This window comes from Bos taurus, chromosome 15 (assembly GCF_002263795.3).
Source record: "Bos taurus isolate L1 Dominette 01449 registration number 42190680 breed Hereford chromosome 15, ARS-UCD2.0, whole genome shotgun sequence".
Taxonomy (NCBI): Eukaryota; Metazoa; Chordata; class Mammalia; order Artiodactyla; family Bovidae; genus Bos; species Bos taurus.
Window position 1 is genome coordinate 50683235 of NC_037342.1, and position 26938 is coordinate 50710172.

Sequence of the window (26938 nt, forward strand, 5' to 3'; positions counted from 1 at the left end):
ACTCTTAAGGAATATGAGACTCAGCAAATGTGAATTATTTGCCAAATATCCCAAGGAAATAATTAATAAATATGAGACTTGAAAATTGTCCGTTTACCACATACAGGAACCTCACTGGTGAAGAGGGTCAAAAGACCTTAAGAGGTCCCATTGACAAGGCCTGTGTGCCTGGGGTGAGGCACTCCTCCAGCTTACATCTTAGAAAACTAAGTGTAGAAATGACTGAAATTGAAAAAAGAAAGGTATCACTTCTCAGAATGAGGAGGGAGGGCGGCATGATATTTAAAGTCTTTTTGCATGCAGAAATTGAACATTTATTTCTTAGTACACTTTGATTCATTGATTAAATCAGTTATTCAGGTAACATATTTTGAGCAAAAACTATTTTCAGCCACCATATCACTAACCAGGGATAGAGGGGGGAATAGGGAATTTTTTAGAGTCTTATAATATATACTTATGGTTTAAAGAGGGGCAAATTGTAAATAGACAGGTTTTAAGAACTGGAAACAAATGTGAATTCCCTCTATTGAATGAGTATCTTAAAATATTTGTCTCATAGGATTGATCTTATACTCACTATAAACATTATTATTTTCAACTCCAGTTACCCTGGATGCTTCTAATTTTCCTATTTGGGGAGGAAAGTCAACTCCTATAACCATGGCTGGGTGCTGGGAGAAAACGTTCTGTCATTAGAGTGATCAGTCATCAGTTGGCCTCGGGTCTAAAACTGTTGGGCTTCTCAGGTGGCTGTAGTGGTAACAAATCTGCTTGCTAATGTGGGAGATATAAGATATGTGGGGTTCAATCCCTCAGTCAGGAAGATATCCTGGAGGAGGGCATGGCTACTTCAATATTCTTGCCTGGAGAATCCCCATGGACAGAGAAGCCTGGCAGGCTAGAGTCCATAGGGTCACAAAGAGTCAGACATGACTGAAGCAACTTAGCATGTACACTGAAACTGTTTCCCATTGAGCACATGCTCCTCTCTGGGATTCTCTCCAGTGAGGGCAGCAGGTCTCTTGCAGGAAGTGGAAAATCAGAGAGCAAGGGGAGAGCACCAAATAGAAACGATGGTACTTGTGAGTCCCACAGCCTGATTAAAAAAAAAAAAGGAAAATAGATAAAGGCATGAAGGAAGAAGTCAGGAAAGACAAATCAACAAGGTAGGGCTTCAGTGGAAAGTGAAAGTCACTCAGTTGTGCCCAACTCTTTGTGACCCCATGGACTATATAATTCTCCAGGCCAGAATACTAGAGTGGGTAGCCTTTCCCTTCTCCAGCAGATCTTCCTGACCTAGGAATTGAACCAGGCTCTCCTCCATTGCAGGCAGATTCTTTACCGAGTTATCAGGGAAGCCCTAGAGCATTGCAAAAGTTCACCACAGCCAGGAAGTGGAGACAGGGACTAAGAGGGAAATATTTAAAGTCAGAGCCATAGAAAGAAGCCAGAAATCTAGGGTTAGGGAATTTGCCTATGGGACTGGTGTCCCGATGGAGTGACTTCAGTCTGAAACAAGTTAATTCTTAACACCCTACTCAAATGCCTCCTCCTATTTCTTACACACAAGCAAGTCTCCCTGGCAGCTCCCCAAAGCTCCTTCCCACACCCTGCCTGGGGAAATCCCACACAGATCCTTCTCATTTTCAACATCTTTCTCATATTTTGCCAAGAGTGATCTACAGTAAGACCATTTGTTTTCTATTTATTATGTCAAGCCTAATTCTATGGCACCTGTTATTTAATGAATGATATCTCCTTTTCTAAGGCAGAGAAAAGGCAGAGGAACCAGAGATCAAATTGCCAACATTCACTGGATCATCAAAAAGCAGGGGAGTTCCAGAAAAACATATACTTCTGCTTTATTGACTACACCAAAACCTTTGATTGTGTGGATCACAACAAACTGTGGAAAATTCTTAAAGAGATGAGAATACCAGACCACCTCACCTGCCTCCTGAGAAACCTGTATGCAAATCAAGATGCAACAGTTAGAATTAGACTATTATGAAACAATAGTCTGGTTCCAAATAGGGAGAGGAGTGCATCAAGGCTGTATATTGTCACCCTGTTTATTTAACTTATATGCAGAGTACATCATGAGGAATGCTGCGCTGGATGAAGCACAACCTGGAATCAAGGTTGCCAGGAGAAATATCAATAACCTCAGATACGCAGATGACACCACACATGTCAGAAGCAAAGAACTGAAGTTGATGAAAGTGAAGAGCAGAGTCAAAAAGCTGGCTTAAGACTCAACATTCAAAAACCTAAGATCGTGGCATCTGGTCCCATCACTTCATGACAAATAGATGGGGAAACAATGTAAACAGTAACAGACTTTATTTTTGGGCTCCAAATCACTGCAGATGGTGACTGCAGCCATGAAATTAAAAGATGCTTGCTCCATAGAAGAAAAGGCATAACCAACCTAGACAGCATATTAAAAAGCAGAGGCATTACTTTGCTGACAAAGGTCCGTCTAGTCAAAGCTATGGTTTTTCCAGTAGTCATGTTTGGATGTGAGAGTTGGACTATAAAGAAAGCTGAGCACCAAAGAATTTATGCTTTGAACTGTGGTGTTGGAGAAGATTCTTGAGTCCCTTGGACTGCAAGGAGATCAAACCAGTCAATCCTAAAGGAAATCAACCCTGCATATTCATTGGAGGGACTGATGCTGAAGCTGAAGCTCCAGTACTTTGACAACCTGATGTGAAGAACCAACTAATTTGGAAAAGACCCTGATGCTGGCAAAGACTGAGGGCAAGAGGAGAAGGGGGCAACAGAGGAGGAGATGGTTGGACACCATTAGCAACTCGATGGACATGAGTTTGAGAAAGCTCCAGGAGTTAGTGATAAACAAGGAAGCCTGGCATGCTGCAATCCATGGGATTACAAAGAGTTAGACATGACTGAGTGACTGAACTGAACTGATCTGCTAATTTGCTAACTTTCAGTAACTTCACCTGGTTCATATACTCTCAACCTCCTTTTCCAGATCTCACCCTTCACTTCTGCTAGAAGTACCTCTGTTTAGTATCATTCCACACATATTAACATCCTCCAAGGGTCCTGCCCCTCTAGGCTGTTTAGGACATAACACCTGCCCAGTCCTTACCTTGATCCTTAAACCGTCTCTACCTGTAGACGTCTAATCACTCCCTGGCCTTAGGATGAATCCTCAGGAACAGATGTTCAATGGGATATATAAGTCAGCTAGTTGCATGGCAGGATTTGGGCTGTTTATTCTCCTTGATGTGAGCCCTTGAGAGCAGCACTTATCCCAGGACTCCAGGGACAGAACTGTCTCCACCAGCCTCACCCTCTTCCCAAATGTGCTGTCTCTAAGACATCTTCACATCTTCTTCACTTCCTCCTGCTCCTTTTCTCTCTCTTACTTCTTTCAGATGCTCTGATAAAGAAACGGTTTTTCACCTAAGCTAGTGTTTAAAAAAAAAATCAAGGGCATATAAATTTAATGTGATAAATGCTGTTTTGATAAACTGAAATGAGGCTGTCAATGTGAGTCTAGTGCTAAACCCTGTAGCTCAGATTCTCTTGAGTTTAGCAAGCCTCATCAACTCTGTCCCCTATGGTAACTCATCACGACTTTTCTCTATTCTAATTACTGTAAAAGTAGGATGTCATTTTGTCCTTTATCTTGCACTGGACATCATTTACATGTGAATTCTGCCTGCGTTCTCTTCTCCTTTGAAAATTTCAAGTAAAATAATAATTGCTACTTGGCTCCACTGTGTTCATAAACACAAATGATAACCCTGAGTTTGCCTACTAATGAAAATTACCCTTAAGCTTATCTGTACTTGGTACATTTTTAAAAAACAATATAAAGTTTTTATTTTATATTGGGGTATAGTGGATTAACAGTTTTGTGATAGTTTCAGGTGAACAGTGAAGGGATTGTGTTAAATCTATTTTCAATAAAAATATGAAGCTTACAGTTAATATGTATCAGCAATTTTTGACATTTCTTCTTCATGAAATAGCTTGAAATTGAAAATGTTAGTTGCTCAGTCATGTCTGGCTCTTTCCGACCCCATCAACTATAGCTCACCAGGCTCCTCTGTCCATGGAATTCTCCAGGCAAGAATACTGGAGAAGCTAGCCCTTCCCCTCTCCAGGGGATCTTCCCAACCCAGGAATTGAACCCAGGTCTCCTGCATTGCAGACAGACTTGGTATTTACCACCTGAGCCACCAGGGAAGCCCATGAAATAGTTTACACTAAAGTTATACCCATCCTCAGCTTTTCCATGAGTTTCAAATTTCAGAGACTTGAATAATGATATTGTTGCCTAAGGATATATAATTATATGTACTTAGTGCTTAACAGACCACATGTAAATCAAAATAATTTTGACATGCTCATATTTGCCTGCCTCCTTTGGCTACACTCAAGATTTTCCCCTCAATCTTGCTTTTTATATCAATATTCATGGGCCTAGGCATAGCTTCTTGTTTTTATGCTCCTTGAGGTTGGCTGAATCTTTGGATCTGTAAATATCTTTTAATGAGTTTGGAAATGTTCCACAATTCTTTCTCCAAAAAAATATTTTCAGTCCCGTTCTTTCTCTTATTTTATTTGAAACCCCAGCTCCACATTAGATATTTTGACATTTTTCCCTCAGTAGAAGGGGAAGAGAGTGACAGAAGATGAGATGGTTGGATGGCATCACCAATTCAATAAACATGAACTTGGGCAAACTCTGGGAAATGGTGAGGAACAGGGAAGCCTAGTGTGTTGCAGTCCCTGGAGTCACAAAGGGTTGGACATGACTTAGTGACTGAACAACAACAACAGCAAAGTCACCCAGGACTTGGTGCCATTGTTCATCAGAACCAAGAATATTTCACTACCCAGGAGTAAGGAACCACTTTTCACAGAAGCACAGTACTCAACAAATGAATGCTTTTAGCATGAAGAAAGTTCTCACTAGGAAAAAATGCTTTTCTCCATGGAAGCCGTTTGTCTTCAACAATAAGAAACCAAGGCACTCACTTTGTAATAGGCTTCCCTGGTGGCTCAGACAGTAAAGAACCTGCCTGCAATGCAGGAAACCCGTGTTCGACTCCTGGATCTGTAATATCCCCTGGAGGAGGAAATGGCAGCCCACTCCAGTATTCTAGCCTGGGGAATTCCATGGACAGAGGAGCCTGACAAGCTAACTTCCATGGGGTAGCAAAGAGCCAGACACGACCTAGCAACTTTCACTTTCACTTTGTAATATGCATTCCTTACCACAAATGAGATGACGCTTTTCTTTAAATTTGAAGGTTTATTTCATTTTGTTACATTTAATGAGTTATTTGATTGAACAAATCGTGCCAGAATTTTAGTAATAAATACAATTCATTATGCACCCTGAGTTTCTATTAAAGTTCGCATTAGAAAAGGACATCCGATCTTAAAAATAAAAATATTTTGAAGTTCAAACATTCAATACAAACCTAGCTCACTAAAAAAATAAATAAATAAATCACATTTATACACATGCCAGAAAAGCAAAAGGATTGTTATCACTATAAATGGATAAAACAGACACTGTTTTTCATTTTCTGAAATATCCTTCGACAGTTCACTTGTCCAGCAACCTATTATGAGCCTTGGTTTGTTGATCATTAAAATGGAGTCACTGAGGTTGACTTATTTGCAGAGACGTGTGAACACTAAATTATTCCTTGGAAGGCAAGTCTCCACACTATTCAAACTCAAATTGAAGGGACTTTGATGCCTACTTACAGTTCGTGTTCTGTTTGCCATGAAACCTTTTTATCCTCCACTTCTTGCCTGAGTGGGATGCACCTGAAAAAAAAATCATACAGACAGCTTTTAGTACAAAAGAATTTTGAAGACCCTTCTCAGAGAAAATATCCACTAGCCCAAAAGTCTATACTAAAGTTCTTACTGACAAGGGAGCTGAAAATCACCTAAGATCTTCAGTAGAATAGACTGTGTGCAGAAAGCTCCTTCCTGTTTTCTGCTTTGCTGCCGGGAGCAGCTCAGCCAGACTGCTCTGCATGTCATCAGCCTGCTGGAGACCCTGGTAGAGCTCACAGGTGATTGAAGCACCAAGGCTGGCTGCCTTCAGCGTGTCCTTTACATCCAAGTTGATCACATGCACAGGCTGCCAGGGCTTCTGTTCTCTATCACACAGGTCTTTCACCACCATTTTATACACTCTCTCAGCACAGGTGAAGATGACATCAAAGGGATCTGTGCACTCTTGAAATCATTCTGGACAAGGCTTAATTATCTCATTTCTCCCCAGTGTGTGAAACACCCCACTGCTGCTATAGCATACCTGGTCTTTGAGGAGAAGGTCTTTGCACTTCTATTCATTTGTGGTGGAGAAATCATAGACCACAGGGAGGGTGCCAGTCCTGGGAGTGTCATACAGGATCCCACTCCAAAAGACCTGACATTGAATCCTTTCTTCTTGAGGATGCTGTGGGCTTCCATGCTCTTGTTCATGTTGCTCATACAGACCAAGCCATGCTGAATGGGGAGGAGGGCATGATGGTGGCCACTTGAGACTCCAGCTGCATGGGTGGGCTTCAGGGCCCAAGGGAACTCTGAAACCAGGGAGATGGGCACCTGAGTCCAGCTCTTGTAACTAGTATAGTGTCAAAGAAGAGACAAGATTTATATGCAGTCATCACCCTGAAGTGGGTAGAGAACTCTTGATTGATGAGTGGGTTAACTCTTGAATGATTGGGTTTGGATAGTGGATTTAGACTAGAGAACTAGATTCAGTCATCTGAACAATCTGGTGTTAAATTATCTTTAACAACTAATTCTGGGCAAGGGTGTCACTACCCTGTGGCTGTGTTTTGAAATCTCCACTTATAAAAGAAATGCAAAAAGGCAAAATGGTTGTCTGAGGAGGCCTTACAAATAGCTGTGAAAAGAAGAGAAGCAAAAGGCAAAGGAGAAAAGGAAAGGTATACCCATTTGAATGCAGAGTTCCATAGAATAGAAAAGAGAGATAAGAAAGCCTGCTTCAGTGATCAATGCAAAGAAATAGAGGAAAACAACAGAATGGGAAAGACTAGAGATCTCTTCAAGAAAATTAGAGATACCAAGGGAACATTTCATGCAAAGATGGGCACAATAAAGGACAGAAACGGTATGGACCTAACAGAAGCAGAAGATATTAAGAAGAGGTGGCAAGAATACACAGAAGACCTATACAAAAAAAGATCTTCATGACCCAGCTAATCACAATAGTGTTATCACTCACCTAGAGCCAGGCATCCTAGAATGTGAAGTCAAGTGGGCCTTAGGAAGCATCACTACAAACAGAGCTAGTGGAGGTGATGGAATTTCAGTTGAGCTATTTCAAATCCTAAAAGATGATGCTGTAAAGTGCTACATTCACTATGCCAGCAAATTTGGAAAACTCAGCAGTGGCCACAGGACTGGAAAAGGTCAGTTTTCATTCCAATCCCAAAGAAAGGCAATGCCAAAGAATGCTCAAACTACCGTACAATTGTACTCTCATTTCACACGCTAGCAAAGTAATGCTCAAAATTCTCCAAGACAGGCTTCAACGATACATGAACTGTTAACTTCCAGATGTTTAAGCTGGATTTAGAAAAGGCAGAAGAACCAGAGATCAGATTGCCAACATCCACTGGATCATCAAAAAAGCAAGACAGTTCCAGAAAAATAACTATTTCTGCTTTATTGACTACACCAAAGCCTTTGACTGTGTGGATCACAACAAACTTGGGAAGATTCTGAAAGAGATGGGAATACCAGACCACCTGACCTGCCTCCTGAGAAATCTGTATGCAGGTCAATAAGCAAAAATTAGAACTGGACATGGAACAATAGTCTGGTTCCAAATCGGGAAAGGAGTACATCAAGGCTGTATATTATCACCCTGCTTATTTAACTTATATGCACAGTACATCATGAGAAATGCTGGACTGGATGAAGCACAAGCTGCAATCAAGATTGCTGGGAGAAATATCAATAACCTCAGATATGCAGATGACACCATGCTTATGGCAGAAAGTGAAGAACTAAGAGCCTCTTGATGAAGGTGAAAGATGAGAGTGAAAAAGTTGGCTTAAAGCTCAACATTCAGAAAACTAAGATAAGAGCATCTGGTCCCATCACTTCATGGCAAACAGATGGGGAAATAATGGAAACAGTGAAGACTTTATTTGGGGGGGCTCCAAAATCACTGCAGATGGTGACTGCAGTCATGAAATTAAAAGACGCTTACTCCTTGTGAGAACAGTTATTACCAACCTAGACAGCATGTTAAAAAATATAGACATTACTTTGCCAACAAAGGTCTGTCTAGTCAAAGCTATGGTTTATCCAGTATTCATGTATGGATGTGAGAGTGGGACTATAAAGAAAGCTGAGCACCGAAGAATTGATGCTTTTAAACTGTGGTGTTGGGGAAGACTCTTGGGAATCCCTTGGACAGCAAGGAGATCCAACCAGTCCATCCTAAAGGAAATCAGTCCTGAATATTCATTGGAAGGACTGGGGCTGAAACTCCAATACTTTGGCCACCTGATGCGAAGAACTGACTCATTGGAAAAGACCCTGATGCTGGGAAGATGGAAGGTGGGTGGAGAAGGGGATGACAGAGGTTGAGATGGTTGGATGGCATCACCGACTGAATGGACATGAGTTTGAGTAAACTCCAGGAGTTGGTAATGGCCAGGGAGGCCTGGGGTGCTGCAGTCTATGGGATTGCAAGAGTTGGACATGACTGAGTGACTGAACTGAACTGAACTTATGATATTAGGCAAAATGCCCAGACTATTCCAAAGCTTGTCATCAACCCTTCCAGTGACCCGAGAACATGCATATGAAAAACATGTTTGAAATTTCCAAGCTTACACTTCATTCAATTACAAGAATTGTTCCATATTTCTTTCCTACAACTGATGCTCTAGAATTGTAATTGTGTTAAATCACAGGAAGATACACATAGTTTTGCCCATAAAGTAATAAAATTATTCACCTGTGTAAAAAGGAAACTCCTGGAAAACATCCCTGCAGATAATATTTCAGGAGTTCCAAGAATACCACCTACCCTCCATTTGATTTTCTCGAATTCATGACGATTCTCCAGGGACTGGAGCAGCCACCATTAACTTTCTCATGTCTTCAAGTAGAGAGCTGTCTGACCATTCTATACTGAAATATAGTCATTTTTAGTTCCATTCCTTTGTTAGATTGCAGAATTAACAGAGCAAAGCATATTGATCTAAAAATTATGAACAAGACATCAAACAATAAGGACAGTCCTGTTCCTTCAAAATGGTGCAAGAGAAACATTCATTTTGTACATCACAGATTTTATGTCCCTGTTCCTCCAAAAGTTAGAGTGATTGTCATATTCATAGTCCTACCTTAGAAAACACACTTGGTCTTCTCAAAGTGTGAATCTCAGACCCAGGGCATTAACACCAACCTGGAATGTGTGAGAAAGGCAACTTTGGACCCCAGACCACCAAATCAGAAACTCTGGGAGTGGAGACCAGAGGTCTGTCATGCACAAAGCCCTTCGGATGATTGCGATGTACACCATGACTTGAGAGCAACTGCCTCAAAGCAGGAGTTTCTGAGCCTTGACTGGAACTTGGAAGTCCCTGGGAATTTGTACAAAGAATAGCTTCAAGGATACAAGGGAAGCAGAACATTTGTAAGATAAAAGTCTTACAAACACCAGGCATAAATGGAAAAGCAGTCACAACTTAAATATAGTGTGAAATTTTATTACAGTCAGTGACCCAGACTTGAAGGGATCCTATAAGTCATGAAGAACTAGATCTTGGGCATGAACTGAATAGAGCAAATGGAAATGGATCAGGGCCTTATGGGCCTTCCCTGCCAGGTCCTCATTCAGCCTTTGTCTGTGAAAACAACTTTAGTCAAAAAATAACCTTAGGAACTTCCCTGGTAGTTCAGTGGTTAAGAGTTTCTCTGCCTGTGCAGGGGGCACAGGTTTGATCCCTGGTCCAGGAAGATTCAACATGCCACAGGACAATATAACCCATTGGCCACAACTACTAAGCTGGCGTGCTGCAATTACTGAAGCCTGCCCACCTAGAGCTGGTGCTTCAAACCAAGAGAAACCTGCACACTGCAAGGAAGAAAATCCACACAGAGCATGGAAGACCCAGCACATTCAAAAATAAAGAAAAAGAATAAGCTTAATCACAGAAGTGAGAAAAGGCAGAAACAAAGGAAAACTGTCTAACAAAACTAAATAATAGTTTAGTCACTAAGGATAGTTAAGTATCTTTAGTTCTCCCTTAAGTGCTGTAGATAATATTCTGAGACATATTCTGTGAGCTATCTTATAGATACTGAAACACATGCCCCGTGGGTTAACTACACAATGACTAGGCATTTGCCATGACATTTGCTGTTTTTGTTGTTTAGTCGCTAAGTTGCTAAGACTCTTTTGCGATTTTGTGGACAGTAGCTGCCAGGCTTCTCTGTCCATGGGATTTTTCAGTCAAGAGTATTGGAATGGGTTGCCATTTCCTTCTCCAGGGAACCTGCCTGACCCAGGGAATGAACCTGTGTCTCTTGCACTGCAGGCAGATTCTTTACCACTGAGCCACCAGACTGGCCCCATCCATGATATTAGCTTCCACAATTTTGAAATTGCTCATAAAAGGAACAAACCAACCATAGAACTGAAGATTAACTGAACTTAAAAAATCAAGATGATGCAGATCAAATCAGCTCATGACCAATGTCAAGATGACTATCATGGTTGTTTCTGCATGTAGCCCCCTCTGTCTATAAAAACTCTTGCCTACTGACTGTCAGAGAGGCAGAGTCAGTCTTTGGAGAGGAGTCTGTCCTTTTCCCTGAACTATACTCCCCTGCCCCCTCCACCTGGTTGCCAGGATCAAAATAAACTTTCCTTTCCACTAAACTTGCCTCTTTATTGGCTTTTGAGCAGTAAGCAGCCAGAACCCACTTTCAGTTACAAAACTCTAATCAAAATCAGAGGGGAGGACTATGTTTCGAAAGGATTTAGGAAACACTTTAAGCCAATCTTGAAGACTAATGCACAAATTGGTGTCATTTAATGTGACCAAGGTAAAGGGAGGAAGCCGAGAGTCAGCCATGGTTTGCTCTCTTCTTCAGTAGAAGCAGACCGTGTGCAGAAAACTCCTTCCTGTTTTCCTCTCCACTGCCAGGAGCAGCTCAGCCAGACTGCCTTCCATGTCCTCTGCCTGCTGGAGGCGTTCACAGAGCTCACAGATGATCAGAGACCCAAGGGTGGCGTCCTCCGTGTTGTCGTCCATATTCACGTTGATCACATACACAGGCTGGCAAGTCTCCTGCTCTCGGACCCACAGCTCTTCTATCACCCGGTCATAGACGCTCTCCTCGCAGGTGAAGATGACATCAAAGCGATCTCTGCACTCTTGAAATCTTTCCGGGCGAGGCTTGATTCTCTCGTTTCTTCCCAAGATGTGCAAGATGCCATTGCTGGTATAGCGTTCTCGGTCTATGCGCACAAGGTCCTTGCGCATCTGTTCATACGTGGTGGAGAAATCATAAACCACAGGGAGGTTGCGCGCAGTTCCTGGGAGCCTGACTCGAGACCCAGCTCCAAAAGACCTGACACTGAAACCTTTCTTCCTGAGAATGCTGTGGGCCTCCATGCTCCTGTTCATGTTGCTCATGCAGACCACAGCCACCTTGAGGGGGGAGAAGGACATGGCGGGGACCACCTGGGACTCCAAGCAGATAAGCGGAATTCAGAGGCTGAGGGGACTCTGAAACTTGGGAGAGGATGGCCTGGGCCCAGCTCTTCCAGAGTATTAGTGTCAAAAAACAGAGAACGTTTTTATACGGAGGCACTAGCCCTACATGAGTGGAGATCTCTTCATTGGTGATTGGGTTAAATCTTGAGTGACTGGGGTTTTGTTTTGTTTTTCTGGTATAAAGTTTATTGAATTATATTTACATATGTACACATATCCATAGGGAACATATCCACAGAAACTCAAGAGCCCCCTCAGGCCACCTTTTAACTTGAGTGATTGGGTTTGGATAGTGGATACTGAACAGAGAACATAATCCAATCACCAGAACAATCCAGTGATTAAATCACCCAACTTCTACCTCAAACTTGTGCCTACCCCGAACAGCCATCACAGAGCATTTTGCAATCTCCAGTTAACCCCTTCATTGCTTGTGCATATAGTGCTAGTTTTGTATTTAGGCAAAGTCAATAGGCTACTCACAGACTTGAAATTTTCAAGCCTATACCTAATTTAATGACACAAAACATCACTATGGCTATTCTATATCTTTTTCTCATATTGTTGATACTTCAGAAGGGTAACTGTGTTAAACTGTAGGAAGATATCCATATTTCTGCTCCTAAATTTATAAGATTATTCACCAGAGTCAAATCAACCTCTGGAAACATTTCTTTTTTTTAATTTAAATTTATTTATTTTAATTGGAGGCTAATTACTTTAAAATATTGTATTGGTTTTGCCATACATCAACATGAATCTGCCACGGATGTACACGTGTTCCCCATCCTGAATTCCCCTCCCACCGCCCTCCCCATACCATCCCTCTGGGTCATCCCAGTGCACCAACCCCAAGCATCCTGTTTCCTGCATCGAACCTGGACTGGCATTTTTCACAAGTTACAAAGAACATTTTTCTTTTTGCCCATTGACATTTTTTAAATTCATAATGATTCTAGAGAGAGTTGATCAAACTCAATGTCCTTTAGCACATCTCAAGTACTGCTCTGAGCACTCCCTCAGTTCAGTTCAGTTCAGTCACTCAATCGTGTCTAATTCTTTGCGACCCCATGAATCATAGCACGCCAGGCCTCCCTGTCCATCACCAACTCCCGGAGTTCACTCAAACTCACATCCATCGAGTCAGTGATGCCATCCAGCCATCTCATCCTCTGTCGTCCCCTTCTCCTCCTGCCCCCAATCCCTCCCAGCATCAGAGTCTTTTCCAATGAGTCAACTCTTTGCATGAGGTGGCCAAAGTATTGGAGTTTCAGTTTGAGCATAAGTCCTTCCAATGAACACACAGGACTGATCTCCCTTAGGATGGACTAGTTGGACCTCCTTGCAGTCCAAGGGATTCTCAACAGTCTTCTCCAACACCACAATTCAAAAGCATCAATTCTTTGGTGCTCAGCTTTCTTCACAGTCCAACTCTCACATCCATACATGATCTCTGGAAAAACCATAGCCTTGACTAGATGGACCTTTGTTGGCAAAGTAATATCTCTGCTTTTTAATATGCTGTCTATAGTTGGTCACAACTTTTCTTCCAAGGAGTAAGTGTCTTTTAATTTCATGGCTGCAATCACCATCTGCAGTGATTTTGGAGCCAAAAAAAAAATAAAGTCTGACACTGTTTCCACTGTTTCCCCATCTATTTCCCATGACGTGAGACCAGATGCCATGATCTTAGTTCTCTGAGTGTTGAGTTTTAAGCCAACTTTTTCACTCTCCTCTTTCACTTTCATCAAGAGGCTTTTTAGTTCCTCTTCATTTTCTGCCATAAAAGTGGTGTCATCTGCATATCTGAAGTTATTGATATTTCTCCTGGGATTCTTGATTCCAGCTTGTGTTTCTTCCAGTCCAGCATTTCTCATTATGTACTTTGCATAGAAGTTAAATAAGCAGGGTGACAATATACAGCCTTGACGTACTCCTTTTCCTATTTGGAACCAGTCTGTTGTCCCATGTCCAGTTCTAACTGTTGCTTCCTGATATGCATATAGGTTTCTCAAGAAGCAGGTCAGGTGGTCTGGTATTCCCATCTCTTTCAGAATTTTCCACAGTTAATTGTGATCCACACAGTCAAAGGCTTTGGCATGGTCAATAAAGCAGAAATAGGTGTTTTTCTGGAACTCTCTTGCCTTTTTGATGATCCAGTGGATGTTGGCAATTTGATCTCTGGTTCCCCTGCCTTTTCTAAAACCAGCTTGAACATCTGGAAGTTCACGGTTCATGTATTGCTGAAACCTGGCTTGGAGAATTTTGAGCATTACTTTACTAGCGTGTGAGATGAGTGCAATTGTGTGGTAGTTTGAGCATTCTTTGGCATTGCCTTTCTTTGGGATTGGAATGAAAACTGACCTTTTCCAGTCCTGTGGCCACTGCTGAGTTTTCCAAATTTGCTGGCATATTGAGTTCAGCACTTTCACAGCATCATTTTTCAGGATTTGAAATAGCTCAACTGGAATTCCATCACCTCCACTAGCTTTGTTCGTAGTGATGCTTCCTAAGGCTCACTTGACTTCACATTCCAGGATGTCTGGCTCTAGGTGAGTGATCAGGATATAAAACATTTAAGTACTTCTTTTATAACCATATGCATAATTGATTAATCAAATAATAGACAAAAATTTCGAATAAGACACTGACCAGGAAGATGATCCTTGTACTGCAAAAGGGTGCAAGAGAAATAGCTAATTGTTAATTGATTCAATCTGATTGTAAATGTATCTCATCAGGAGAAAAGCAGAAGTGATTAGATCAAATTAACCACTAAATCTCAGCAACACTATGGCCACCCAGTGAGAGTAATTTTTTTCTGTCTTACACACTATTATTTAATTCCCTACATTTTTATTTAGTTTTTTAACACCAAAAACATTTTTTATTGGGGTATAGCTGATTAAAATGTTGTGACGCTTTCGGGTGAACAGCGAAGGGATTCAGCCATATATATATATATATATATATATATATATATATATATCCATTCTCCCTCTCCCCTCCAGGCTGACACATAACATTGAACAGAGTTCCAAGTGCTATACAATTGATTTTTGCTGGTTATCTTTTTGAAATATAGCAGTGTGTACACGACGTTCCCAAAGTCCTTAACTATCCCTTCCCCCCTGCCCCCCCCTACCCCGGCAACCAAGAATTCATTTTCTAAGTCTGTGAGTCTCTGTCTGCTTTGTAAGTAAGTTCATTTGTATCATTTCTTTTTAGATTCCAGATATAAGGGATGTCATATGATATTTCTCCTTCTCTATCTGACTTACTTCACTCAGTATGACAATCTCTGTCCATCTATATTTCTGCAAGTGGAATTATTTCATTATTTTTAATGACTGGATAATATTTCATTATATATATGTATATATATTATACACACACACACACGCCCCACATGATCTTTATCTATTCCTCTGTCAATGGACTTTTAGATTGTTTCCATGTCTTGGCTATTGTAAACAGTGCTGCAATGAATATTAGGGTGCGTGTATCTTCTGGGGCCATGTTTTTCTCTGGATATATGCCCAGGATTGGGACTGCAGAGTCATATTGTAGCTCTGGGCTTCCCTTGTGGCTCAGCAGGTAAAAAATCTGCCTGCAGTGCTGGAGACCTGGGTGCAATCCCTGGGTTGGGAAGATACTCTGGAGAAGGGAAGGGCAACCCACTTCAGTATTCTTGCCTGAAAGATTCCATGGACAGAGGAGCCTGGCAGGCTATAGTCCATGGGGTCTCAAAGAGTTGAGGCTGAGCAACTAACACTGTGATAGCTCTATTTTTAATTTTTAAAGGAACCTCCATACTATTCTCCATAGTGCTGTGCCAATTTACATTCCCACAAACAGTGCAGGAGGGTTCCCTTCTCTTCATACTCTCTCCAGCATTTGTTTGTGGATTTTTTTTTTTTTTTTGATGATAGCCATTCTGACCAGTGTGAGGGAATATCTCATTGTAGTTTTGATTTGCATTTCTCTATTTTTTTTAATTTTTTTTCAATTCATTTATTTTTATTGGAGGCTAATTACTTTACAATATTGTATTGGTTTTGCCATACATCAACATGAATCTGCCACAGGTGTACATGTGTTCCCAATCCTGAATCCCCCTCCCACCTCCCTCCTCATACCATCCCTCTGGGTCATCCCAGTGCACCAGCCCCAAGCATCCTGTATCCTGCATCGAACCTGGACTGGTGATTTGCTTCTTATATGATATTATATATGTTTCAATGGCATTCTTGAACATCTTTCCATGCATCTTTTGGCCATCTGTATGTCCTCTTTGGAGAAATGTCTGTTTCAGTCTTCTGCCCATTTTTTGAGTGAGTTTTTTTGTTTTGATGCTATTAAGTGTCATAAGCTGTTTTTAAATTTTGGAGACTAATCCCTTATCAGTCACATCATTTGCAAATATGTTTCCCAGTCTTTGGATTGTCTTTTTGTTTTGTTTATTGTTTCCTTTGCTGTGCAAAAGCCTTTAAGTATGTCCCATTTATTTTTGCTTTTATTTCCATTATTCTAGGAGATGGGTTGAAAAAGATGCTGGTGTGATTTATGTCAGAGAGTGTTCTGCCTATGCTTTGCTATAAAAGTTTTATAGTGTCGGTCTAACACTTAGGTCTTTAAACCATTTTGAGCTTATTTTTGTGTATGGAGTTAAAGAATGATCTATTTCATTTTTTTTACATGTAGCCTTCCAGTTTTCCCTGCATCATTTGTTGAAGCAATCACCTTTCCAATATTATGTCGTCTTGCCTCCTTTGTCATAGATTAACTGACTATAGGTGTATGGGCTTATTTCTGGGTTTTCTATCCTGTTCCATTGATCTACATTTCTATTTTTTGTGCCAGTATCATACTGTTTTGATTCCTGTAGCTTTATAGTACAATGGGCACCCAATGGAGGTTTTTAATACCTAGATCTGGCCCTGTGGTTTTGCAAAGTGAATGAAAGATGGAACTGACCAGAATTTTACAGTTATCTCAGGGATCAGCTCAACTAGATGAACTATAAAATGTTACAATGCTGCAGTGAACTGTTCATGATTTGCTCAAAAGTCTATTTTAAAATTTTTAACTGACAGTCAATGCAACTTTACCTATAACTGTAATATTGTTGCACTAAGATACAGTTGGATATTCTTGAAATGAAAATGTAAATCATAAGATTGTGCAAATTTAGCCCTATAATTTACAAAACTTTTCACCAGTACAAAAGTCACATTCTGGACTACATCCCTGCTGATCATTTATTAGTGTTTCAGCAATACAGAATTTTCTGTATTTCATATTTGGAAGGAGAACCAAAATCTTCTTGGTATTGGTAAGAAAGTGCTCCAAAATGGAACCAAGAGGCCAATGCAGGAGTAGGACTTCTCCATGTCTCAGTCTAGACTAAGTCTGGTGAACTCATGCAGAACATCTGCCAGATACTCAAGATACTTATTGGATCCTTGCCCTAAAAAGAACTTGTGAAAGCAAATCCACCTGTTGGTAATGACCATGAAATATCTCATGATATGTTAAGGACAAATATTGATAATTTCTTTTTTTAATTTTTTTTTTATTGAAGTATATACGCTGAGAGAAGGAAATGGCAACCCTCTATTCTTGCCTGGTGAATCCCATGGACAAAGGAGCCTGTTGGGGAGTCCATGGGGTTGCAAAGAATTGGACAGGACTTAGCAACTAAACAACATAATTCATTTATAATGTTGTGCCAATCTGCTGTATAAAGTGACTCAGTAATACACATATACACATTTTTATATTCTTTTCCACTATGGTTTATCACAGGACATTCAATAGCGTTTCCTGTGCTAATCATTAGGACTTTGTTGTTTATCCATTCTAAATGTAATAGTTTTCATCACCAATTCCAAATTCCCAGTCCATCCCTCTCCCTTCCCCCTTCCCCTAAGCACACACATCTGTTCTCTATGACTAGGAGTCTGCTTCTGTTTTGTAGATATGTTCATTTCTGTCACACTTTAGATTCCACCTGTAAGTGATACCATACATTTATCTTTCACTTTGACTTACTTCACTTAGTATGAAACTCTCTAGCTGCATCCATGTTGCTGTAAATGGCATTTTTCCTTATTTTTAATGGCTGAGTAGTATTCAATTGTGTATACATCCACATCTTCTTTATCCATTCATCTGTCAGTGGGCATTTAGTTTGTTTCCATGTTTTGGCTGTTGTGGACAGTGCAGCTATGAATATAGAGATGCACGTATTGATGTATTGTTATATTGTTAATTATAGTTTTGTCTGGGTATATTCCCAGGAGTAGGAGTGCAAGAAAACCAGGAATTGGTGAAAGCTTCTGCCTACTTTCATACTTTCAAATACAGCTTTATGTGAGCATTTGCACCTACTGTGCTGTGCTTAGTCGCTCAGTTGTGTCTGACTCTTTGTGACCCCATGATCTATAGCCTGCCAGGCTCCTCTGTCTATAGGGATTCTCCAGGCAAGAATGTTGGAGTGGGTTGCCATGCCCTCCTCCAGGGGTCTTTCCAACCCAGGGATCAAATCCAGGTCTCCTGCATTGCAGACTGATTCTTTACCATCTGAGCCACTGGGAAGCCCAAGAGTACTGGAGTGGGTAGCCTATCCCTTCTCCAGAGGATCATCCTGACCCAGGAATTGAACCAGCTGAGATACCCAGGAAGCCCAAGTATTTGCATACAGAAATGCAATACATTTAAAATTATTTTCATTTTCATATATCTTAATTTTTAAGTGAATGTTATATACTTGAAAGTGAAAAGTGAAAGTGAAGTGGCTCAGTCGTGTCTGACTCTTTGCGACCCCATAGACTATAGCCTACCAGGCTCCTCTGTCTGTGGGATTTTCCAGGCAATTGTACTGGAGTGGATTGCCATTTCCTTCTCCAGGGGCTCTTCCCAACCCAGGGCTCGAACTCAAGTCTCCCGCATTGTAGACAGACGCTTTATGATCTGAGCCACTAGGGAAGTTCAGAAACAAAAAGGACAGATAAACATATGACTTTATACTTCTACAGGGACAAGAATCTATGAAGCAACACATTATCTTTTAATGCTTCTCTTAAGCGAGGTGGTTGTGAATTGCTAATTCTCTGAAATCATTATACCCTCTAAAGCATTGCTTCTCCAAGTGTATTCTCCAGACCACTAGCTTTAGCATCAAGTAGAAACTCGAGGTGGAGAAGGCGATGGCACCCCACTTCAGTACTCTTGCCTGGAAAATCCCATGGATGGAGGAACCTGGTGGGCTGCAGTCCTCGGGGTCGCTAAGAGTCGGACACGGCTTCCCTTTCACTTTTCACTTTCATGCATTGGAGAAGGAAATGGCAACCCACTCCAGTGTTCTTGCCTGGAGAATCCCAGGGACGGGGAAGCCTGGTGGGCTGCCGTCTATGGGGTCGCATAGAGTCAGACACGACTGAAGCGACTTAGCAGCAGCAGCAGCAGAAACTTGAGGAAAATGTAAATATGGACCCCAGACCCACTGAGTCAGATACTCTGGGGGAGAAGCCAAAATCTATGTTATGACAATCCCCCCAGGTGATTCTATGCCCACCAATGCTTGCGGACAACTGCCTGAGGCAGACAATTCCGAAAATACAAAGTCCCATCTTTTATTTCTTAGGTACACAACTATACATTAGAAGCTTCTGGGGAGTTTTAACAACTGTTAGATTCAGAGAAATTTTAATTCCTGGTGTCTGGTGGTGGGAACTAGATAGCAATAGTTCCTCAAACTAGCCAGGTGGATCTAACATTCAAATTTGAGACTCATTTACCTTAAGCTGCTGCTGCTGCTACTAAGTCGCTTCAGTCGTGTCCGACTCTGTGCGACCCCATAAGACGGCAGCCAACCAGGCTCCCCCATCCATGGGATTCTCCAGGCAAGAACACTGGAGTGGGTTGCCATAAGCAATGTTACTCAAATCACCTGTATTCAAATAACCTAGCAGGTTATTTTAGGATCATCCTAACATGCAATTTCTGATTTATTAATCCAAAGTGAGATCCAAGAGTATACACTTCCAACAAACTCCCAGAGGATGCCAAAGCAGCTAGACTGAGAACCTACTTTGAACCCTAAAGCACTGAAAGTTGTACAAAAGGAAGTCAATACCAGGACGCTTCAGGTCTGAGGGTTAATGGGCTTTCAAATTCGGTATCTTAAAGGAAATGTCTTCCATTCCCAAACTTTGCATACCTGATGTGCCCTCAAGTCTCTGCTGCTCCTCTGCCCCATTCCACTCGAGAATCTAAACAGATAGGGAAAGGAAGACTACCTGCAAAACACACATCTGATCAAGAGTAACTCGTGCTTAAATACTTTAATGGCTTCCTTGTTTAGTGAAAAATGAAAATGGTTCTAATCTTACCTGTTAGAAAGACATGCTGAGGATCTTTTAGTCCTTTCAGTTCCTTGAAGGTAGCAGGCTCTATCTAGCCTCATTATCTTTGCACAAACTGTGTTCTCTCCCTTCAAAGTTCTCTGTTTCAACCTCCATCTACAAACACCTTCTAAGTAATCTATTCAGCTGTTAGATCAAGCCTAAACTCATTTCCATCAAAGAACCCTATGTTCCCTTCCAGTCTCACATGGCTTTTCCTTTGAGATCCTGAAGAACTCAAAAGTGCCTACACTTATATGAAAGCTGATTGTTATTTTAATTCCTCAATGGATTGAAATATCTGGAAGATAGGGATTGTAAGTGCTTAGGCTTACTTCCTTCCCTGGTGGCTCATTGGTAAAGAATCCACCTGCCAATGCAGGAGACCTGGGTGTGATCTCTGGGTTGGGAATATCTCCTGGAGGAGGAAATGGCAACCCACTCCAGTATTCTCACCTGGGAAATCCAATGAACAGTGGAGCCTGGAGGGCTACAGTCGATGGGGTCAAAAAGAGTCGAACACAACTGAGCATGCATGCATCTTACCTAGCACCCAGCATAATGTCAAGTTCATAAAGTCATCCAATAAATATTTGTTGAATTGATTGATTAAAAGCAAGTTTTTTCTAATTCTAATAAGCTGAAATAGCACATACATACTTCTTAGCAAAAATTTGAAATGGATTTTGTACTAAAACCTATTTACTTAAGAATCTCTTTTTGTAATGGGAAATGTAGCAGCAGGAATTGATCAAATGCTTATAATAATTTGACACATCGCTGACACCTCCAGTGTCCAAATTTTGAGCCTACTTAATTTGAATCTAAGTACACACACCAAATCCTAAGTATGAAATCACCATAATTTTACTTTCTTTATTCAAAGTCAGATCATGACTTATTAACATTCTCAAACAGCCACTATGAACATCAGTTAATGTCTAAATCTCTAGTGTGAATAGTGCTGTTGTTGTTTAGTCACTAAGTCGTGTCTGTTTTCAACCCCATGGGAGCCCACCAGGCTCCTCTGTCCATGGGATTTCCCAGGCAAAATACTGGAGTGTGTTGCTATTTCCTTCTCCAGGGGATTTTCCCAATCCAGGGATCAAACCCACATCTCCCGCATTACAGGTAGATTCTTTACAACTCAGCCGCCCTCCTCTACCTGCTTAAGGTCTCTGCCTGAGCCTAAACATTAAACTGACAGGAGACAGATGAAGCAGACAGAAAAGTGTACAAGATTTATTCAATATTTACCTGTGTATGAGGACCTTCACAACAGAATGAAGCCCTAAATAAGTGACCAGACCAAAAAGCTCTTATATTTTTAAGACAAAGAAATAAAAATAACTTTGTGACGAAGTGTCAAGACACAGGGCTTTGAGTGAGGCACAGTAAGTTGTGGGGAAGTGACTAGAGAATATATGGTACAGGAGGCAGGAAGAAGGGGAGATAAGAAGTATTTTATCAAACTTGTTTTTTCAGATCCATTTCAGCATGGCTTCCCAGTCTCTGCAAACAAGGACAGTCTTCTGCTGCTGCTACAGGGAGGTCACCTTTCTCCTGGGAAATTGTATGACCTGTTTTTAAGTAGAAAACGTGGTCAGAGAGCCTCCCTGTCATTCACGGTTTTCCAAGCACCCCTGGAGAAGGGAAAGGCTACCCACTCCAGTAGTCTGGCCTGGAGAATTGCATGGACTGTACAGTCCATGGGGTCGCAGAGTCAGACATGACTGAGCGACTTTTACTTTCACTGTCTTTTTCACTCCAAATAATCATTATTCCAAAGTGACCTATTTGGGAATGGCAAGTCCTGAGCACCTTCATATTCAAGGCCTTTCCTGGGTCACCTTACCTGTCCCTTAAGGACCCTCTCTTACCCCTCATATTCTACTTCTCAGACTGCCTACTTGCTATTTCCAAGTCCTTTGACCTGGGAAACTCTTGTTACTGGTCAACATTCAGCACAGGAATCAGCCCCTATAGGACAACTCCTCTTACTTCCAGCTGGGCAAAGTGACCGTCCTTTGTCTCACAATGTTCCACAGTGTTGTCTACATAATTTATCACAAGGCATTTTAATTGCTAGCTTTTTTGTCTGCTCTAATGTATGGCCTTCCTAAGAGAGGGGGAAGATGATATTTATTTCTGTATCTCCAGATTTTAGCTTAGATCTGGTAAGTTATGAAGTGGGCATCCATTAATGTTTGTTGAGTCATTCTTTTTATTTACAGCTTTTACTTTATTTGTTTAGGGTGTGGTTATTGAGAAATATGGGCTTTCCTGGTGGCTCAGACAGTAAAGAATTTGCCTGCAATGCAGGAGGCCCAGGTTCGATCCCTGGGTCAGGAAGATCCACTGGAGAAAGGAATGACTACCCCCTCCAATATCCTTGCCTGGGAGATCCCATGGACAGAGGAGCCTGGCAGGCTAAGAGTCCATGAGGTCACAAAGAGCTGGACATGACTGAGTGGCTAACACTACCACGACTAGACTATTAGAAATATATGTCTAAATATGTGGTAATCCTGAGAGTGTTTTTATATAAAAGGCTTGAATCCATTTATAGAGTTAACCCTTTCCATACCTGTGGTAGTTGGGGTAGCTTGTGTTGTTTATAAGCGAGTAGCTGGGGCAGGGAGGTGGGATGACATTTGGGTTTGTGGACACTATTCAGGCTGAAATACAGATTCGAAGGCCCAGAGAAGGTGAAGGGAAAATTCACATGTGAGACAACTTCTTAAAGCACTTTTCTTGGGTGTTACTCTGGATGGCCACTTCACCCTGAACTTATGGCCATTTTTGTCCTTGTCCTGCCTTTGTGTTACATGCAGAGACTTTGTGGGAGTTGTGTAAGCTCCATCTCTATGGAATGTGTTTCCTGGGCACAATTATATCAGTTCTTTCAAAGGGAATGGTGTAGCCTTGGGTTCATGCAATGGTTCTGGTCATATTACCTGTGTGTCCAGCACAGACTCTATTCTATCTTCTAATATAACATGCTGCTGAAGAAGGAACCGGGAATAATGCATGTTGTAGTTCCTAGATTCAGGAGTTGTTTACAATCAGGCAGCTCAATAGACTGTCATGGGTTTCCCTTGCCCAAGAGTCAGTGTCATACCAGTGTACTCTCCTTGCTTAAAAATAGGAACCACATTTCCTGTGTTCACAACCAGTGCTCTACAGGCATTTCTCCTTTTCTTTTCCGATATTAACACTTACTCTTAGGATTCACAACTTATAGATGTAAGTTATGGACAAGTTAGATAATGGCACACACAAAAATGCTTTCACTAATATTTCACTTTTTCTAAACGTACAACTACATAAATGTCTGCCTACATTTATGAGCAGGCTTCCCAGGTGGCTTAGTGGTAAAGAACCCATCTGTCAAAGCAGGTAATGCAGAAGATGCAGGCTCAACCCCTGGGTCAGGAAAATCTCATGGAGAAGGAAATGGCAACCCACTCCAGTATTCTTGCCTGGAGAATCTCATGGATAAGAGCAGCCTGGCAGGCTCCTCTGTGGGATTGCAAATGCCAGACACAACTAAATATGTATGCACATATTTATGGATATGTTCATTTTTAATCATCTTAATACCAAATTATTTACCTATCTAGTGGCTGTGTTTAGGGGAACTCTTTTTGTTCCTTCATCATTTAGCTATAATTTACCAATATAAAGTTAATACTTCTAAGGCATACAATGTATTATTTTGATACATTTATTTTGACATGATTAAGAAATCAAGCCAATTAACATATTCTATACCCTTAACTACAATTTATGTCTGTATGTGGTGAGAAAACTTAAGATCAAACCACTTAAAATTTCAAATATATAATATAATTACAATGCTATCCATTATATCTCTAGAAGTTATTCATCTTGCATAACTGACAAAGGTACCCTTTGTATGTGATTGTCCAGGGATGTCACAAGATGTCTCAAAGGGTGAGAAACTCAGTGAGGAATAATTGAACAAATTTAAAACCAGAACACTGTATTTATTTCATCTATTACCAAGTCAAGACAGAGACATGAAAGATAAATGGCTTTGGAAATTCACAGGCTCTGTATAAGACATAGCATGCTCAGTCAAACATGGTATTACTTTCTCTGTTGATCTGACTGCACAAGATGTAAGTCCCAGAACCTTCTTGGAGAACTTCCACTGGAATAGAATTCACTGTTTCCTAGTATCCAGTTTACCACTAGGGTTTTCACCCACCAATTCTACAGCTCACATCATGGATACCTACAAAAGCTGAAAATTCTGTTCATCCTCCAAAGTTATCTTTGCCTTGGAATAAATATGTGAGTCACCTGCTCCAGATTTGCTTAGTCTTGATCCCATTAATGATGGGGTTCAGCATAAGTGGAGCCAGAATGTAGACATTAGTCAACAAGATGTGGATATGAGGTGGAATGTACCGACCAAACCTCTGAGTCAGGGTTGTGAAGATTCCAGGCCCATAAAAGAGAATGATGATGCAGACATGGGAGCCACACATGTTGAGAGCCTTGTGACAAACATCTTGGGAAGGGATGTGGAAGAAAGCATGGAGAATCAGAATGTAGGAAACAAAAAATTAATAGTACATCTAAGACCACTGTTGACATTATGACAGAGTCCATTCCAGATGTTCACTCTAATGTCATTACAAGCATATTTGGCCAATTCAGGTGTGTGGGATGACATTATTTTGACAGGAAGTCGATCTTTTCAAAAGAAATATCTTGGGAAAAAATCATATAGTAACTTCTCAGAAAGATGATAACACCGATTTTCCCAATCAATGTATGTGTAAGAATAGTGGCGTATCTCACAGGGTAGCATATGGCAATGTAGCAGTCAAATGCCTTCACCAGAAAAATCCCTGACTCAGAATGAAGGTGAAATGGATGAAGAAAAGCTGGGTGATGCAGCAATCAAGGGAGCTCTCCTCAACACCGAACCAGAAGATAGCCAAGACCTGAGGGACTGTGCATGTGGAGAGGACAATGTCTGCTCCAGACAGCATGCAGAGGAAGAGGTACATGGGGTCATGGAGGTGCCATTCCATGAAGATAATGAAGATCAGTAGGCTGTTCCCAAGCAGGGTGATGACAGAAAATGAAGAAGGGGTTGGAGATCCACATGTGCTGCTCATCAAGGCCAGGGTTGCCCAGCAAGCAAAAGGCTGTGTGGCTAACAATAGTGTGGTTTAAAGAAAGCATATATGTGGAGACTACCAGAGACATCACCTCAAACTCTCAGACAGGATGAAAATTCAGATTTTCCTGGAATATTCTTTGTGAAGTCACGAAGACTTTTGACATATATCACACATTTCATCTGTGAACATGTAAAAAAGAAACATGAAAAGCTAGTAGGGTATATTCTGTGCCTCAGTGAGTGATAGTCTAACTAAAAGTTATTCACATCTCCAGAGTATGGAGAGATGAGAACTCTTCTACACTGCTGGTGCGAATGTAAGTTTGTGCAACTGCTATGGAGAACAGAATGGATATTCCTTCCAAAAGCTAAAAACAAAGCTATCACATAACCCTGCAATCCTATTCCTGGGCATATATCTGGAGAAAAAACACCATCTGAAAGGATACATGCACTCCAATATTCATTGCAGCACTGTTTACAATAGCCAAAACATGGAAGCAACCTAAATGTCCATCAATAGAGGAATGGATAAAGAAGATATTGTACATATATGCAATGGAATATTACTCAGCTATTAAAAAGAATGAAATAATGCCACTTACAGCACATGGATGGATTGGATTGTCATACTAAGTGAAGTAAGTTGGACAGAGAAGGAAAAATAAAACATGGTATCCTGTATATGCATAATCTTAAAAGAAATGATACAAATGAACTTATTTACAGAACAGAAACAGATTCCCAGATTACAGAATGAATTTACGGTTGCCAGGGAGAAAGGGAACTATCACATTGTTAATCAGCTGTGAAAGGAAAGTGAAAGTCTCTCTGTCATGTCTTACTCTTTGTGACCCCACGAATTATACTGTCCTTGGAATTCTCCAGGCCAGAATACCAGAGTAAGTAGCCTTTCCCTTCTCCAGGGGATCTTCCCAACCCAAGGATCAAACCCAGGTCTCCGGCAAAACCAACTTTGTACTTACAATGTCATTAAATATTGAGTTAAATTAATGAAAATTAAAGTTATTTTCAATCTGCTATATTAATGCCTACAATTATTATGTAAAGATGATTTTCAAATTTTTGTCCTTCATATAAGGATGATTTGAATTATATTTATCCCTAGAGTTGTCATAAGATCCATATTATGGAGTTATATATCATAAGTCTTCATTTTTTCCTGAGAATATGAAAATGTCCATGCACAATTTGTAGAAACCTTGTGACTCTTGACCTTTGTAATGTATTTAATTTCATTTGCCAGCCTAGATTATCGTTCCATTTACTGCTTATTCACCAAAAATTCACATTTATGAGTGTTGAGGGGAAAAAATGCTAATGCTTTTTGTGTATTCTTTTAAAGTAGTTTTACCTGCTCACCATGAATGCATACATAAACTTTTTAACTTAAAAATAACTTTATATTCAACAAATTATACAAATACTCTTATACATTATTGTTTCTCAAGACAGAGGATGAAATTAATATCACCTTCAAAAAAATTTGTGTTTTGTTATAACTACACACAGCTTTTTAATAAACCAATTCTAAATCACATAACTGTACCTTTTTTATTTGT

General features: G+C 40.7%; 3 pseudogenes; all 3 read right to left on the bottom strand.

Moving 5' to 3' along the window:
• Nucleotides 1-5947: 5947 nt before the first annotated feature.
• Nucleotides 5948-9111, bottom strand: LOC107133174 (RNA polymerase II subunit A C-terminal domain phosphatase SSU72 like protein 6-like; annotated as a pseudogene).
• A 2022-nt stretch (nucleotides 9112-11133) lies between these two features.
• LOC517056 (RNA polymerase II subunit A C-terminal domain phosphatase SSU72 pseudogene) lies at nucleotides 11134-11817 on the bottom strand (annotated as a pseudogene).
• Nucleotides 24520-25417, bottom strand: OR52B38P (olfactory receptor family 52 subfamily B member 38, pseudogene; annotated as a pseudogene).